Here is a 16,446-nt window from a genome sequence, read left to right on the forward strand (position 1 = left end):
CCCATCTCGTTGTCCAGAATCTCCCCAAGTTTTTGGAGTTTTGTAGGCACATCTTCCAAATTCGCATCCCAATTTTTTTATTTGGTGTTCATATTGATATTCTAATATCCAATTTGTGTTAAATCAAAAGCTTCGTTCCTTGCAAACCGTACTATTTTCAATCCCTAGATCAACTAATAATGGGCAATGATCAGATATATAGTGCGTTAAATGTTTAACAAAATACCTCAGAAAAGACTCCCACCAAGTCTGATTTGCCACTCTTCTGTCAAGTCTCTCACGAACATTATTTTTCGATAATTTACCTCTTTCCCATGTAAACCATCTATCGAAAAAGCCAATTTCATTAAGACACACTTTTCCAGCGTCTTTCGAAAATGGGCCATGTTTTCATCCATTCTTAGCCTGCCACCCCTCTTTTCATAAGAGAACATGATTTCGTTAAAGTCTCCTATCACCGTCCACGATAAACCTTGAAAATTCCCTAAACTCTTTAATAGATTCCAAGTTTCCCCTCTGTATTGTTCCTCTGGAATACCATAAAATCCTGTGATTTTCTATAATGGCATTCCTTCTTTTTCTAAAATGCACATCTAGTGGAATCCCAATTGCACCTCATACTCCCATTTCCATCCAATTGATAATTCATCTTTGGATCCTCTCGCGCTAATGTCAATTCCATTAGAAAATGCACATCTTGCTTGAACTTTTTCCATTCTTTTATCGCTTAATTTTGTTTCAATTAGAAACAAAGTTTTGAAAGCAATTAATTACTAGTGGATGCCCCAACCCACAAACGTTCCAACTTAATATTTTTATTGTGTCCGATTGGCTCGCTTACTAACGGCCACTGATTTATCAAAAAAATGAATTAATGCTCCCATTTCCCTTTCTTTGTTATCATTTCTTTCCATCACAAGATTCAATTAGTGTATTCTCTTGTATGATTTCCCATTGATCAACAACTTGGTCTCCTTTCATGATAATCTGTTCATCAAACTTTTCTCTATCCCATCTATCAATTTCTATTCCGTTGAAGCTATTGCCCATTTGAGATCCATTTGGCCTTTCATCTCTTAGCCATTTACTTCCTGTAAATAACTCGTTCCTGGTTGGTGCTCTTAGGGATAGATCCCATCCGAAATTGACTTCTTGAATTCCTATTTTCTTTCTTAGCGGGAAAAATCCTTCCCCATGACCCAGTTTTTTGCATAGGAAACAAAATAATGAGAGTCGCTTGTATTGAAAATATACATATCCCTCTTTTCCTTGATCTAACTCATTTTTTTCTTCCTCTTCAGTGTCAATTTTACATCGATTTTTACTCAAAATCTCATATATCTTCGTTCTCCTCTAGATATGAGTGTAACATCATATTGAATAAACCACTACAACAAAACAGTGCTAAGATGACACTTATGGGGCGACACTTTCCTAAGTGTTGAGATAGACTGGCCAACATACGCTTTGGCAACTCTTTGTATAAGGGTTGGGATATGCATGACTAAAGCAACACTTAAATAAGAGTTGGCTTTGTCTAGTCCTAAGACGACACTTTTGAGGCGACACTTTCTTAAGTGTTGGGATAGAGTTGCGAACATACGCTTTGTCGAACTCTTTGTATAAGAGTTGGGATATGTATGCCTAAGGCAACACTTGAATAAGAGTTGGCTTTTGTGTAGTCCTAAGACGACACTTTTGTGGCGACACTTTTGTAAGTGTTAGGATAGATTTGCCAACATGCGCTTTGGCCAAATCTTTGCGTAAGGGTTGAGATATGTATGCCTAAAACAACGCTTAAATAAGAGTTGGCTTTTTTCTAGTCCTAAGACGACAGTTTTGGGACTGTACTTTCCTAAGTGTTGGGATAGATTTGTCAACATACGCTTTGACCAACTCTTTGTATAAAGGTCGAGGTATGCATGCCTAAGGCAACGCTTAAATAAGAGTTGGTTTTGTCCAGTCCTAAGACGATATTTTCCTAAGTGTTGGGACAGACTTGCCGACATACGCTTTGGTCAACTTTTTGTATAAGGGTTGGGATATGCATACTTAAGGTAACGCTTAAATAAGAGTCGGCTTTGTCCAACACTATGACTACACTTTTGGGCCGACACTTTCCCAAGTGTTGGGATAGACTTGCGAACATACACTTTGGCCAACTATTTGTATAAGGGTTGGTATATGCATGCCTAAGGGGTTTAGGATTTTAGGGTTTTAAGGTTTATGGTTTATGGTTTAGGGTTTAAGATTAGTGTTTAGGGTTTCAGGTTTAGTGTTTATGATTTAAGGTTTAAGAATTAGTTTTGTCCAATAATATGTCTAAGGCATCACTTAAGTTGGCAATTTAATTTATGTAACAAATATATTCATAAATGATTGACACTAAAAAAATATTTTGATTGAAATATATATCTAAATAAAAATATTAAAGATTATAGATATTAAGTTCGCGAATCTTATTATAATTTGTTAATAGGCTACAAAGAATTTGTTATTTTCCAAAATAATCGTGTTGATAGATGTTAGCTATCTAATGTATAGTATTTATTTTGAGGAAATATATATTATTGTTATTATTGATATATTTCTTTGGTTAAAAAGGTAAAAAAATTAGGGCAAGAAAAGATTATGTTTGTTATTCTCTTTGGATGGAACGTTAATGCATTAATGGAATTTTGTAAAAAGGATCGAATTGTTAGATAAATTCTGAGCTTTTGATAAATGCTTTCTCTTTGAAGCAACAATGCCAAGCTTGACACATTGCATTTTCTCAAAACATTGGATATGAAGAACATGCCCAAATTCCTTGGGAGAATATTTCCTTTTTATAATTATAGAGATAAATATATAAACCAAATATGCTCTAAGGATTATATTCTTCGTACATTTGTAATTTATTACTTTACTTTTATTTTAAGAAATTGAATTTGTCGATTGAGTATTAGCTTAATCGGTATAAGTATTGTTGCCAATGTAAGAGGACGTGGGTTAAAATGCGCTGAAGAGCATTATCCTTGTATTTATAGGTTGGGGAAGGATTATAGATATATAGTTCTAACAAAAAAGTCATAATATTTATAGAATCCTCGTATTTTCTGTGTATTTACTTGAAGACTAAGAGTTAATTATTAAAGTCATAATGAAAATTTTAGTTCTTAATATTTATTTTTTTTTATCAATTTAGCTTTTATTTATTTATTTAAATTAAATATAATTCTTAATCTTTTAAAAAGAGTGAAATTTAATTATTATCCTTTTAAAAAAAGTTAAATCATTATTATTTTAATAAAAAACTAATTAAAATGTAAAAATTTAAATATGGTAATATATATGCATGTTAATCCATGTTATTCATATTTTTATTTTTTACGAACTATTTGTATAATTTTTTGAATTTTAATTTTTTTATTTAATGAATAAAAATTTTAAATTATTTACTGATATAATATATAATAAATAATACCATGTCAGTATAAAGTATGTGTAGATTAGCGGGTTATCACCCTAATATTTTTAACAATTTATTGTTTTAGTTAACATTTTAGGTTATAAAAATAAATTTACTCTTTTTAAAAAATTAAGAATCAAATTTAACTAAAAAAAATGAAAGCTAAATTATTAAAAATTTCCAAAGTTTGAATATAAATTTATTATTATGATAATATTAAATAATAAATAGTTTAATTAAAGAAAGTAAAATATTTTTGAATAATAAATAATTAGTAAAAAATACTAAGTGACATGGCATGGGATTAGTGGTCAGTTTACCTTGATTCTTACCCATAAAAAACCCCTTATTCTCACTCCAAATTTCTGTTGGCCAAAGAAAACCAATTACATCTGCCGTCTACCACCTGCTTCAGCTACTGGTTTGTCACGGTACCTTCTTTGAAAGCCTGCCTTACAGATTCCATGAAATCCGCGACCCTGCAGTGGTAGATCCTGGTGAATCGGTTTCGACTTGTTGAGATTTGTCTCAATCTTCATGGGTATGTATGGTTGATTCGGTTTTGTGTTAAATGATAAATGAGGTCGATGTCCTTTAATCTACAGTTTATATATATTTAAGGTCAGGGAATAGTATTCAATTACTTGAAATCTTGGCTATTTTCATTTAATCTATAGTTATCTATATTTAAGGCCACTTTCCTTGTACAAGTGGGGTTTGATAAATTTGGAATTCTGTTTTTGTTTCAGTAATATCAGCAATATTGACACTGCTTTTTTGGTCTGTTTAGTAATCCATACTGAACTTTATGTCATTGGAAACCATTGCAAATTTAAGCAATGTCTATTTCCACTCAAGTTCAGGTCAACAGAAAATAACAAAGCTAAGGGGTTTTACCTATGTTTTCTAGCTGAAGTTGGCCACGGTGTGAATTGAGGGTTCATAGATAGTGTTGTAACAATTAGTGCAAAGTAAGATTGCACATTAAGAGGCTTCCCCTAACAACATAGAGAAGGATAGTCTATAGAAGCTAAAAAGACTCAATACTTGCTTGCTCTGTATGAAATCCCCGACCCTGTAGTGGTAGAACCTGGTGAATCGGTTTCGACTTGTTGAGATTTGTCTCAATCTTCATGGGTATGTTGGTTGATTCGGTTTTGTTTTATTTTTGTTTTTTTGTTTTTTTTTCTCCTTAAGAAGTTGTTTTGTGTTTAATAAATAAAATACAAATATATTTTCATTCGGTGGCAGGGCTCGTGCTATACAAAAATTGTTGGAGAAACTTACTACTCAACAAAAGATCTCGTTGTTTATGTTAGCTCTAAGCATTGAAGTTGTTGCATTGTCGAAGGACTTGAATGGTCATCGTGTAATCCAGTATTGCTTGAAAAATTTCTCTGATGAAGATAACAAGGTAGCATTAATTTTGGACTAGTAATGATTTGAGTTAAAGCTTTATTTTTTTTTGTCTATGTTAATCCTGTTTTAGTTTAATTGTTTATGTCTTCAATCATTTGAATTAAATTGCAAGGGTTACATGATACTTGCTCATATCTAAAACGTTACGACTATGAAATAGATGCATTAACTGCTGTTTTGTTGACCAAGATTTGTTTTTTTGCATTGCACATTTGTTAACTTTTTTTGGCCGTTGGTTTGCATTGGCAATATTTTCTAAATGTGGTGGCTAATAACTGTTATCAAATTGCAATAGACAAATGTAAATTAAAAATTATAAACATCATTTAGTTCTATTGTGGCATGTTTGTGTTGATTGATTGTAATAAACATCATTTTTGTGCAAGTTTTTTTTTAGGTCTGTTTTTCATATGGGGTTCAGTTGGGTTTTTGTGGATTAGATTACTGTAATCTATTTGTAATCGGTTTTGTTCTTGCTTAGGACTGTTTGCTCCTGCTGTATGTTTTGCTTTCTGCAGCATTGTTAGCTGCTGCACTTTGATTAAGTGAAAAAAAATTAGTTCTACTGTGGCATGTTTGTGTTGATGATTGATTGAAAATTATAAACAGTAACAATCTGATTGAAATTACCTTTGTTCTGTCTAATTTCAGCAAGATATATAGTTTTCATACATTTGCATCCCCTTATATGCAAGAATAGCATATTTCAGTTAGCTGAATCATTCACACCATTGATTCTCCACCATTCTTTTCTTTAACTAATCTCTTTTATCTGGCTTGACCGCATTATAGAGCCCTATCTATGTTTTGCTGAAAATGGTTGATTTAATAGTTTTATTTGTGAAATTCTCATTTAGGGGCTGTAGTAGAACCAAAAGCTTTAGCAGAACCCCTATTGCTCAATGTTGTTCGAAGGCAAGATGTTGAAAGACCACCAGTTTGGCTTATGAGGCAAGCAGGGAGGTACATGAAGGCAAGTTTTTAAATCAATGTGGTTTTAAAAGCAATTTTTTTAATGTTCTGCATATACTTTGGAGATTGGATACCTCAAACTTTAATATGTCTGCTTCATGTTTCGACTATCCTACCTTTTTTTGAAGAAAATGAAAAAAGAAAGATTCATTTTCTCAAGGGAAAAAAATGTCAATTTTTTTTTGAAAATAATTAGTCTTTTAAAAACGTCTATTTGCCCTTCTTAATTGGCATTGAGCTTGCCTCATATGAAGCTTTTTTGAGCTAATTTGTTGATGATATAACCAGAAGGTTAGTTAATCTTTTCTTTTCCTTCTTTTTTTTCGTTTTTAAAATTTTTCTATCTTTGTAGTTTGGATTATTTTATTTAGGAATTTAGATATTATTTATCATAAATTTTAATATTATTTAATTGTCATAAAGATAAATTTTATTTATTTTAATATTTAAATTTGTTATTTTATTTCTGGATTAGGTAGTTTTGGTTGCTGTTAGCTCACTAGGAAGCTCATCTCTTTTCACTCATGAACCTTAGGATTAGGTATTAATAGATACTTTATTTTAATATTAATTACTTTAACAGATGGTTGATAAAAGTTGGATGGATGCTCCAAGATTTAGCACCAATCACCTAGCTGGAATAGAAAGATTTCTATCATTTGCAATTGGAAAATCAATTTTTAATGGAAAAATATATTGTCCATGCCATCGTTGCAATAATAGGATATTGCACGAACCACATATTGTGGGTGAGCATCTTCGTCTTCATGGTATAATAAAAGAATACAAGTATTGGATTTTTCATGGAGAATCCATTGAAAGAACATCGGTGCAAACCGACCAAACGTTGAGAACTTCTCCGTCAATTTGTACGTTGTTACAAGACAACGAAGCCGATTTAAGAGATCTCATAACGGATGCTCTAGGTATCAACATCCCAACTCTTAATGAGATTTTTGATAGAGTTTCAAGCGAGTTTCAAAATAATGGTCGAGAGTATGATGTTAATGAGCCCAAAGGACTACGGAGAGAGCAACTACTCTTCTAAATGATTGTGATATTCCGTTGTATCCCAGTTGTGTCACCGTCCTAAGCCTGCCAAGGTATTACGGTACTTTTCTTTGATTCCTAGACTTAAAAGATTATTTCAATCCTCCAAGACATCACAATCCATGAGATGACATAAAGAAGGACGAGCCAAAGATGGTATATTGAAACATGCAACCGATGGTTCTGCCTGGGATACGTTTGATAAAAGGTTTACTGATTTTGCATCTGATCCTCGCAATGTTAAGCTAGGTTTGGCTAGCGATGGATTCAATCCATTTCGAACAATAAGTACAAGTCACAGTACATGGCCCGTACTTCTTATTCCTTATAATTTGGAACCTTGGGCATGCATGAAATAATCATCAATGATACTCTCAATGGTTATCCCTGGTGAAAAAAGACCTGGCAACGACATTGATGTCTACATGCAGCCTTTAATTAAAGAGTTAAAGCAATTGTGGACAGGAGTTGATGCTTTTGACTCATCAGCTTCCGAATCTTTCACTTTACGGGCTTGTCTTCTTCTGACAATCAATGATTTCCCAGCTTACGCTAATCTTTCAGGGTGGAGTACAAAAGGTCGGGTTGCTTGCCTAGTATGTGCTAAAAAAACTGAATCTCGATGGCTACGGTATGGTCGAGAGTTCTGTTATATGGGTCATCGTTGATGGTTATCAGCTGAACACCCATTTCGAAAATAGAGTCATGAATTCGATGGCACTATCGAGTATGGGGTAGCTCCTATACCATGATCTAGGGAAGATATTTTAAGAGAAGTTGAAGGTGTTAATTTCATTTATGGAAAAGTTCGAAAGAGCGATAGAGAAGAACTAGATGAAGGGTCTGTAGGACTTGATGTAGACGAGGGGTGTGATTTGTTTAACAACTTTAAAGAATTACAGGTAGAGGGAGATGAATCAAATCTCATAAATCAAGACGATACTTTATAGAAGAAGATGAGCATATTTTTTGACTTGCCTTATTGGCATTACAATTTACTTCGACATAACTTGGATGTCATGCACATCAAGGAGAATATATGTGACAATGTCGTAGGCACCCTTCTTAATCTCTCACGCGGTGGTAAAGATAACTTCAAGGCACGCAAGGACCTACAAGATATGGGAATCTGAAGTTATCTTCATCCAAAAATGAGAAATAGGAAAGAGTACCTACCGCAAGCATGTTACACTCTTGCATCAAAGGAAGGAGATATTTTTCTTTCCATTGTGAAAAACTTAAAGGTACCCGATGGTTATGCATCAAACATATCTCGATGCATGAATTTGAAAGAGCACAAGTTGAGCAACCTTAAAACTCATGACGGTCACATTCTCATGCAAAATTTGCTTCTTATATGCTTAAGAGGAGTTGTAGAAAAGAAGGTGCTAAGTGTTATTACTAATCTATTAGATTTCTTCAAGAGATTATGTGTAAAAAGTCTTGATCCACAAGAAGTTGATCAACTTCAAATACAAGTCGTATTAACACTTTGTGAAATGGAGAAAATATTTCCTCCAAGTTTCTTCACAATTATGATTCATCTGATTATTCATTTGGAGATAGAGGCTAAGCTTGGTGGACCTGTTCAATACAGGTGGATGTACCTGATCGAAAGGTATATGAAATATATCAAAAATATTTTACAATATTTTATTTTTATTATTTTAATATAGAATATAATAAGCATGTAAAAATAAATGTATGTGATGTAGGTATCTTATGGGATTGAAAGCTTCAGTGCGAAATAGAGCTTATCCCGAAGGTTCCATTGCTGAAGGGTACATAGTTTTAGAATGTCTTACATTTTGCTCGCGGTATTTTTCTGATGTGGAGACTATATTTTCTCATCCTCCGAGGAATGATGGGAATATTCAAAAATGATACATTTTCTCTTCTGGAGGACGTCCAATTGGCACCATGAACACGAAGATATTAGACATGCGATCTCTTGCACAAGCAAACCGCTATGTTCTATTGCATAGCGATAAGTTATCACCATACCGTCAGTGAGTTTCCTGAGGAAAATCTTTTCATTCGATTCTTTTTCTTAACCAATAGACAAATAAAGTTATAACATAATTTGTATACATTTTGATAACATTTTTCGCAAAATACTGAATATATTATAGGGAATTTTTGGAATCTGAGCGAGCTATTTATGGTGGCATTCAAGTTAGTAAACGCACAGAGGAAAAATGGTTGGTTGAAAAGTTCCCAAGATGGCTTGCGAAATAGGTAAATTGTCACTTTTAAAATAATTTATCGTATTATTTATGTAATGAGGGAACATTGTGGAAATTTGATCATAGAATAAGTGTTCGTTGATTTCCTACTATATGGTTAGATTCCAAAGATGGAAGTTGAACAAGTTGATGCTGATGTAATTATTCTTACTCGAGGACCGCATAAGGTGGTTTCTACATATGATGGGCTTATAATTAATGGTTTTAGGGTCTATGCTAAAAAACTTAAGCAACATCGTAAGGCTCAAAATAGTGGCGTGATGGTTTTTGCTGACGGGAGAAATTATTATGGCAATTGCATTGAAATTCTCGAGCTAAACTATTATGAAAGGTTTTGGGTTATCATGCTTAGATGTGATTGGGTGAATATTAAATCTCCTAGGAGTATGAAGAAGGATGCAAATGGTTTTATTATGGTGAAATTTTCTGAGCTTATCCATACAGGGAATCGTGATTCAGACGATCCATACATACTGGCTTCTCAAGCGAAACAAGTATTTTATGTCAAGAATGGCAAGAGTGAAGGATGGTTCCATGTTATCGGAATAAAGCCAAGAGATTTGTTCAATCTAAGCATTGAAACCCTTGTAGAAGATGATGAATATCCGCAATGTGATCATCATATTCTAACTTAATAATTTTAGTTTTAATTTGAACAAGAACAATATTTTGAAGTGCAAATTGATATTTTTAATGCAGTAGAGTAGAATGAATTGCCTAAAAGAAACAGAGCACTTAGATGAAGATGACATTCATGTTATATTAACATCTATGTATGTTCTTTTTTATATTTGAAGACATTTTGGGTCATAGGAATTATGAAATTATAAACTGTTGGAAGCCAAGAATATAGTCTTATTCAACATATGAGCTTCATTCAATACTGAGTTTATTTTAATGAAAATGAAAATGAAATTATTTTTATCTGCAGATAATGACTGTAAATATGCAAGCTATTTTTAAGAGTTATTTTTAAGATTTACATATGTTATTCAGGTGAAATCGTGTTACTTGACTACACTTCCTCGACATAAAGAGCTTGTAACGAAACTAAGGTCAATACATTCCAGACTGTCATATGAAGGTTCAATTGCTAACAAACATCCTACATATAGGTGCAATAAAGTGCGGGTGTTTACCAATCACTATAAAAAATGCTTAATGTATCTGTTTCCATGACCCATTGTTTTACTAGGAAGATGTCAAGATTTTAACAAAATATCTTTCTACTTAGTTCAGATTAATTAATGGTTAAGCTGAGTCAGTTTTTAAATTTTGTTCTAATAGTTATTGTTCTAATTGTTTTACTAGGTTGAAGCTGCAACGCAATTTTTAACAGTCATGCGATAGTACCTCGAGTCAATTTGTGCAAATCTGAGATCTCATACAATTACTAGTGTACAATCAAACCATGATAGGGTTGGCAGTTTGGCTCATATAATTGATGTTGTTCCTCGGTTTCTTTCTAAATCATTACCATCATCTTTTTTATGTGTTTGATTAATTTCCAAGTTTCTTTACTACTTAAAGATAGCTTTATTGACTCTTTTCCTCGTAAGGACCAGCTGTTTATTAAGGTAACTTCAGTTCTCTATTTTGATGGCTCAACATCTTTTAGTTTAATCTCGATCCAAACCTATCATTGCTGCTTGAAAACACACAACACATCTAGATCTATGTTAAAGTGCAATTTATCCCCTTATTGATCAAATAGATAGAATTAATCAACCATCAACATATATTTAAATAGGATGAGGTTCAATTACAGTAATCCTGGTACATGCTCATTTAACAGACCATGTGCTATTGCTTTATCATTGGTATCAATCATGTTTGCTACATTTTACCATGTTAATAACGCATGATGCCTGAACTACGGGGCCCACCATTCGTCTAGCTAAAACACTGACTGATCTTTTTATGTAAAAAAGCCGTAGAAGCAAGTATTGGTTTGTTCTTTGAAGATCAGGAGCAAAACCTTCCTGAGCCCTGTAAATACTCTGCATCTCTGGGTATATTGATGATACAAGCATTGGATTAGATATCAATGATGTGCAGTTAATTATCCAGGTATATTTGGATACACATGTTTTACAAAACCTCGTAATATATTTTTTGTTTAGGTTTGATGTGTTATTTATTAAATCTAATTTATTTATAAAAGTCAATTTTTAGGTTATTATTTTGAAAATTGAATAGAATATAAATTTATGCAAATATTCAAATATTTGCTTCCCCTTTGTCTTTTTGCTGTATATTTCCTTGGGCTATTTTTTTTTTTGTATTTTGGGCTTAATTTGGTGTTTTTGTTTATTTTGCTTGGTTTTTGGTTTATTGGGTCTGCTTCGACCCCGCTTTTAATAAAATGCAGTCATTATTTTCTAAAATATATAAATTCCAATGGAATGGACATTCTTTTTTACTTTAAAATTGTCAGCCAAACCTTAAAAGATAAAATAAAAGGTAAGTAAATAAAGAAGCAAACCTTGCTCCAAATTTACAGTAGGTTTTCAAGTTTCCCAGCAACAGAGTTGAAAATTCATATTTTTCCCAGTTTTTTCTCCTCCTCAAAACCCATGAATTTTTTGGTGCTCTGCTGGCTACTTCATCGTTAACCATTACCACTTTGTTTTCTAGGAAAATGATTGGCAAAAGCAGAACATTAAAAGGTGTACGATTCTCTTCTAGGGGTTCTTCGACAGGTTCAAACACCTTGGGAAGTGCTGCTACTGATAGTCAAAGCACGGGAGATGAAACTCTAACTCAATCAGCAGAAGAAGTACCTGGAAGTCCAGCTGGTACCTCCATTGTCTTCTCACTTATTATTTCTCTGGTTTTAAACTAGTTTATTACCTTCTGCTGGTATTTATTCTTTCTCTGGTACTTATTATTTCTTTGATTAAGTTGACTAATGGTTAATGGCTTTATAGTCTAGTTTTCTTTTTGTTCACAATATACAGGGAAACACAAAAATTTGGCTTTAACTTTGTCTTTGGTTTTTTGCCCTACTGATAGTTCTATTTGCTACCATTTTGTCGCCGCTCTTATTTTGCACTCCATTATTGGAAGGATTTTTTGTTTTGTTTTATTTCCTTCGTAGATTACTTTTCGTCTTCTATTGTACTATACTTTTTCACAACTTTCGGACCATTTCTTTGCTTTGTTAAACATGATGGGTTTTTACATTTCTATTTGTTCTTCAACAAATTTAAAATCTTGTTTGTTAATTAATAACATATCTTGAAGATTTAAAATCTTATCCTTAATTTATTGAAGATATTTTATATGTTGATTATCTGACAATTTTGATGGAAAGGTTGATAGTAATTGACTAATACTTATATATTGAAAGGTTTGTGTATGTAAAAAGGTGGAGAATTTTAGCACTTATTCAGTTATACGGTTTGTGTAAGTAAAAAGGTGGAAAAATTTAGCACTTTCTCTATTATTTGGAACTTGTTTTCTAAAGTGCATTTTGTAAGTAATCAAGTGAGTTTCTTGATTTACAAACTAAACTTTTAGGAGGTAAATTTAGAGAAGAGTGATTTAGATGTTAGGTGTAAAAGTGAATTTACTAATCTGGTAAAGTGTTGTTGTTTGTAACCATATATATGAAGTCTTAAGATAATACATTATCTCTAGGCCAGTAAACATAAAAAAATTGAACAACATAAACACATTAAGTGTTCATTGTGTTTTTTTTTGGTCACCTGTGCTTGAAGAAGCCCTGCTTAGTTTACTTGCAATTACTGTTTTTATTCTTTCAAACTCTGTGACTAAGGGGCAGCCAAAGATGTTTGAAGTCAGATAGTGTCAAATGCTTCGCGACACATGGTTTTCACTTTCAATCTTAGTGGATTATTGATAATATTTCATCTGCTATTAACCTTGTTGTAAACCGGAGCAATTTTGAGACATTGTTAAACAAAGATATATGTTATTAATCGTGAGATTTTTCAAAGGGTTCAAAGGAATAATTTTTTTCTCGAATTTTTTTACTAATTAGAGTTCACTTTTTTTTAGCTATGAATTTTTTTTATTTGAACAAATAGAAAGAATTTTTGTTATTGTTCAAAAAAAATTCAGTTTTCTAATTAAAAATTTCAACAAGATTTTGAAATTAAGTTGACTTAAAACGAGAAGAGGGTACTCTTTTGACTCACCTATGATTCCTATTGAAGACTCCTATTATTGATGAATCAAGTTCAGAAATAAAATCATTCAAAAACCCTTCTCTTAAATAAAGAATTTTGATGCTTTTCTGACTTTAGCGCTATTTGAGGTACTTTCACATTACAAGTAATAGCATAAAAGAAATTTGTTTATGTATTTTTTATGATAAAGAAAATCTTTTATTATGATTTTATATAATTAATATTGGTTTTTTTTTCTTTTTTACCATATTCACAATTTACTCTTGCATCATATTTATTTATTCACATTGATACATAATTTATTTTCAATTTTCATATCTAAAATATAATTGTTACTTTTGACAGAGGCTACTAAGGGTACTAAGAGAAAGCGAGAGCCTACAAACATGAAAGATATATGGAACCTTCAACCTGGAACTCGTATAGTAGTAGATGCCAACCAATATGGCCAGCTTATTGGGAAGGAAGCGTCCAAATTGGCTGAATTTCTCTGTACAATTGCAAGGACTGGTTCTATTTGTCCTTTGAATACAAAACATTGGAAACATCTTTCTAAATATGTGTTGGAAAACATATTGAGAATCGTTCATGTATGTATTACATAATCATTTTCTAATTTAATGTATTGTAATAATTTTGCATTATTTGAAATTGTATGTAATGAGTACTTGCTACATTATTTTGTTATATGTGTAGGAAAAGTTTGATCTCCAAGGTAAGGTGGAGGACTCTGACATTCTCTCACATGTTGGAAAACTCCGAAGAAGTTTAAATTGACTTTAAAAACTAGATACTACAAAAAGATGGTCCAAGAAGGTCGATCGATTGAAGAAATATACAAAAACAATCCTCCTGGTGTGCAAGATGATCAATGGAAGTGGCTAGCGGAGTGATGGGGAACATCACAAGCTGAGGTATGCACTTTTATTATACTAAATGTCCTATTTTTTCTGCTTCCACTTACGGTATGATCAAAGTAGGGGGTGCATAAATGCGTGATTTGTTGAATGAGGCATAATAAACTTAACTTTCCTATTACTCTCATTTTTTTTCATTAATTTAAACAATAGGCACAATCAAAAAAGGCCAAAAAAACTCCACCAAATGTGCGTTATGCACACACTGCTGGTAGTACAGTATATGTGACCCTCAATGCACAGTTTGCAAGTATTACATATTAATCAATATGTAACTTATATTAATTATTCTGTGCTCATTGGTGAATATTGTTAACAACTATTGTTTTGTTGTATAATACGCTGAGAAGGAAGGCCGTGAACCCTGGCGTTTGGAATAGTTTAGATTTCAACATTTGCGCAAAGATGGGAGTGAAAAATTGAGCAGTGAGGCAGCAAAACAAGTTTATGTAAGAAACAAATGGGTATTATTTGTTTATTTATATTTATTTTGACATCAATTTTTTTTCAAAATAGATTTTTCTAATTAAAGAAAATTGTAGGATGAAGCATGCAAGATGGTTAAAGACTCTATGCCAACACCTGAGAGCTCTTTCACACCTCAAGATAATATTGCATTAGAAAACAAGGTCTATACACAAGTGTTCGGCTCTGAAAAGGATGGAAAAATGTTGGGATATGGACGTGGGATGACCAAATCCAAGTTGTTTGGCTATGGGTCAGTCACCCGAGGAAGCCAATCTACATCGGCTATTAGTACATTGATTGAAAAGATGAGTGCTAAACATGTCGAGCAAATACAAACAATTCAAGCCGAACAAGCAATTCGAGAGAAAACTTTACTCGAGGAAGCATAATCTCGATTTTGTACGGAGGCCGCGGAGCGAGAAGCTCGTTTGATAGCTAAGGTAGAAGAAAGATTTATGAAATTAACTGGAATTCGAGAGGCAAAGTTCATGGATATGATGGATGCTCGTGAGAAAAAAGTATATAGATCTCATCAATGAGTGTATGGAAAAAGGAATGTCAAGTAAGTACAAGGTTTTTCATAGTAAGCATAGTAAGGTGACTATTTTATAACTAGATTGTCAATAAGTTTGTTAATGATTTAATGGACATTGATTGTTGTAATTGAATGCTATGTTCTTACTTGATGTCTTCATTGCTTGCTCAACTAATAATTAGTGGATGTACTGATGAAAATTCTTTATTTAGCTTCAATTTATGGTTCTTTGGTTAATATTAAAATATTCTTCCCATGTGTTCATATTTTTTCTCATCTAACTCGTATAAATAGAAAATGTACATTGCTATTTTTGCAGTTGAATTTTAGAGTAATGGACTTGATGATAAAGCCTTCAGTTCAGATGATGATGAATAAGGCTTGCTACATATTATGTATTATATATATGTTATAGTGGTTGATGAATGCAGTTGTCCTGCTTCTATTAGGATTTTGTATAATTTTTTGATGTCATGTGAAATAGGTTGACAACATGTTCGCAACTTGTTGACTACTTCTATTAGGATTTTGTATATAAATTACTAACTGTATTATTCAATGATAATTTTGTATTTATATGATCATTTTATGTTAATTAATTGTTCAATTAATATTGATTCAAACTTTTCCAAACCCAATACATTGCTCATATTTCACCAAAATAGGCTCTTAAAATCGAGAAAAACGTCGTAAAAAAATATTAGACATGAGACAAAGATCTATCCCAACCTTTTTAAGTTGCCTTAGACGGGTTTACCCTAACCTTTTTAAGGTTACCTTAGACGAGTTTATCCCAACTTCTTTTAAGTTGTCTTCGAAAAGGTTTATTCCAACTTTTTTAGGGTTGTTGTAAATGGGTTTATCTCAACATTTTTAACATTGTCTTAAACAGGTCAATCCCAACCTTTTCTAAAAGTTTCCTTAGACAAGATCTATCCCAACCTTTTTAATGTTACCTTAGATGAATCTATCCCAACCTTTTTAAGGTTGCATTAAACAAGTCTATCTCAACCTTTTTTTAAGGTTGCCTTTAACAAGGTCTATCCTAACATTTTTAAAAAGTTGCCTTAGATAGGTCTATCCCAACCTTTTTTAAAGGTTGCCTTAGGTAAGGTCTATCCCAACTATTTTAAAAGGTTGCCTTAGATAAGGTCTATCCCACCCTTTTTTAAAAGTTGCCTTAGACAAGGTCTATACCAACCTATTTAAGGTTGCCTTAGACGATTCTATCCCA

At 32.4% G+C, this 16,446-nt stretch overlaps 2 long non-coding RNA genes across 15 annotated transcripts; both read left to right on the plus strand.

The window, feature by feature from the left end:
- Positions 1-3,798: 3,798 nt before the first annotated feature.
- Positions 3,799-5,849, plus strand: LOC107955318 (uncharacterized). 5 transcript variants are annotated; one of them, XR_001699917.2, is made up of 4 exons: positions 3,799-3,992; positions 4,242-4,588; positions 4,703-4,865; positions 5,728-5,843. It is a non-coding gene; the product is annotated as an uncharacterized lncRNA (long non-coding RNA). The 5 variants fall into 5 exon arrangements; XR_001699914.2 differs by having other exon boundaries at positions 3,800-3,992; positions 4,289-4,588; XR_001699916.2 differs by having other exon boundaries at positions 3,800-3,992; positions 4,315-4,588.
- A 576-nt stretch (positions 5,850-6,425) lies between these two features.
- On the plus strand, positions 6,426-15,430 carry LOC107955316 (uncharacterized). Of its 10 annotated transcripts, XR_005930737.1 has the most exons (11): positions 6,430-8,510; positions 8,608-8,901; positions 9,025-9,130; positions 10,135-10,222; positions 10,450-10,715; positions 11,070-11,208; positions 11,776-11,936; positions 13,638-13,882; positions 13,989-14,206; positions 14,560-14,658; positions 14,752-15,430. It is a non-coding gene; the product is annotated as an uncharacterized lncRNA (long non-coding RNA). The 10 variants fall into 10 exon arrangements; XR_005930735.1 differs by having other exon boundaries at positions 6,428-8,510; positions 8,608-9,130; positions 10,135-10,253; XR_005930734.1 differs by having other exon boundaries at positions 6,427-8,510; positions 8,608-9,130; positions 10,135-10,715.
- Positions 15,431-16,446: the final 1,016 nt, after the last annotated feature.

Source organism: Gossypium hirsutum, chromosome A07 (genome assembly GCF_007990345.1).
Source record: "Gossypium hirsutum isolate 1008001.06 chromosome A07, Gossypium_hirsutum_v2.1, whole genome shotgun sequence".
Lineage (NCBI taxonomy): Eukaryota > Viridiplantae > Streptophyta > Magnoliopsida > Malvales > Malvaceae > Gossypium > Gossypium hirsutum.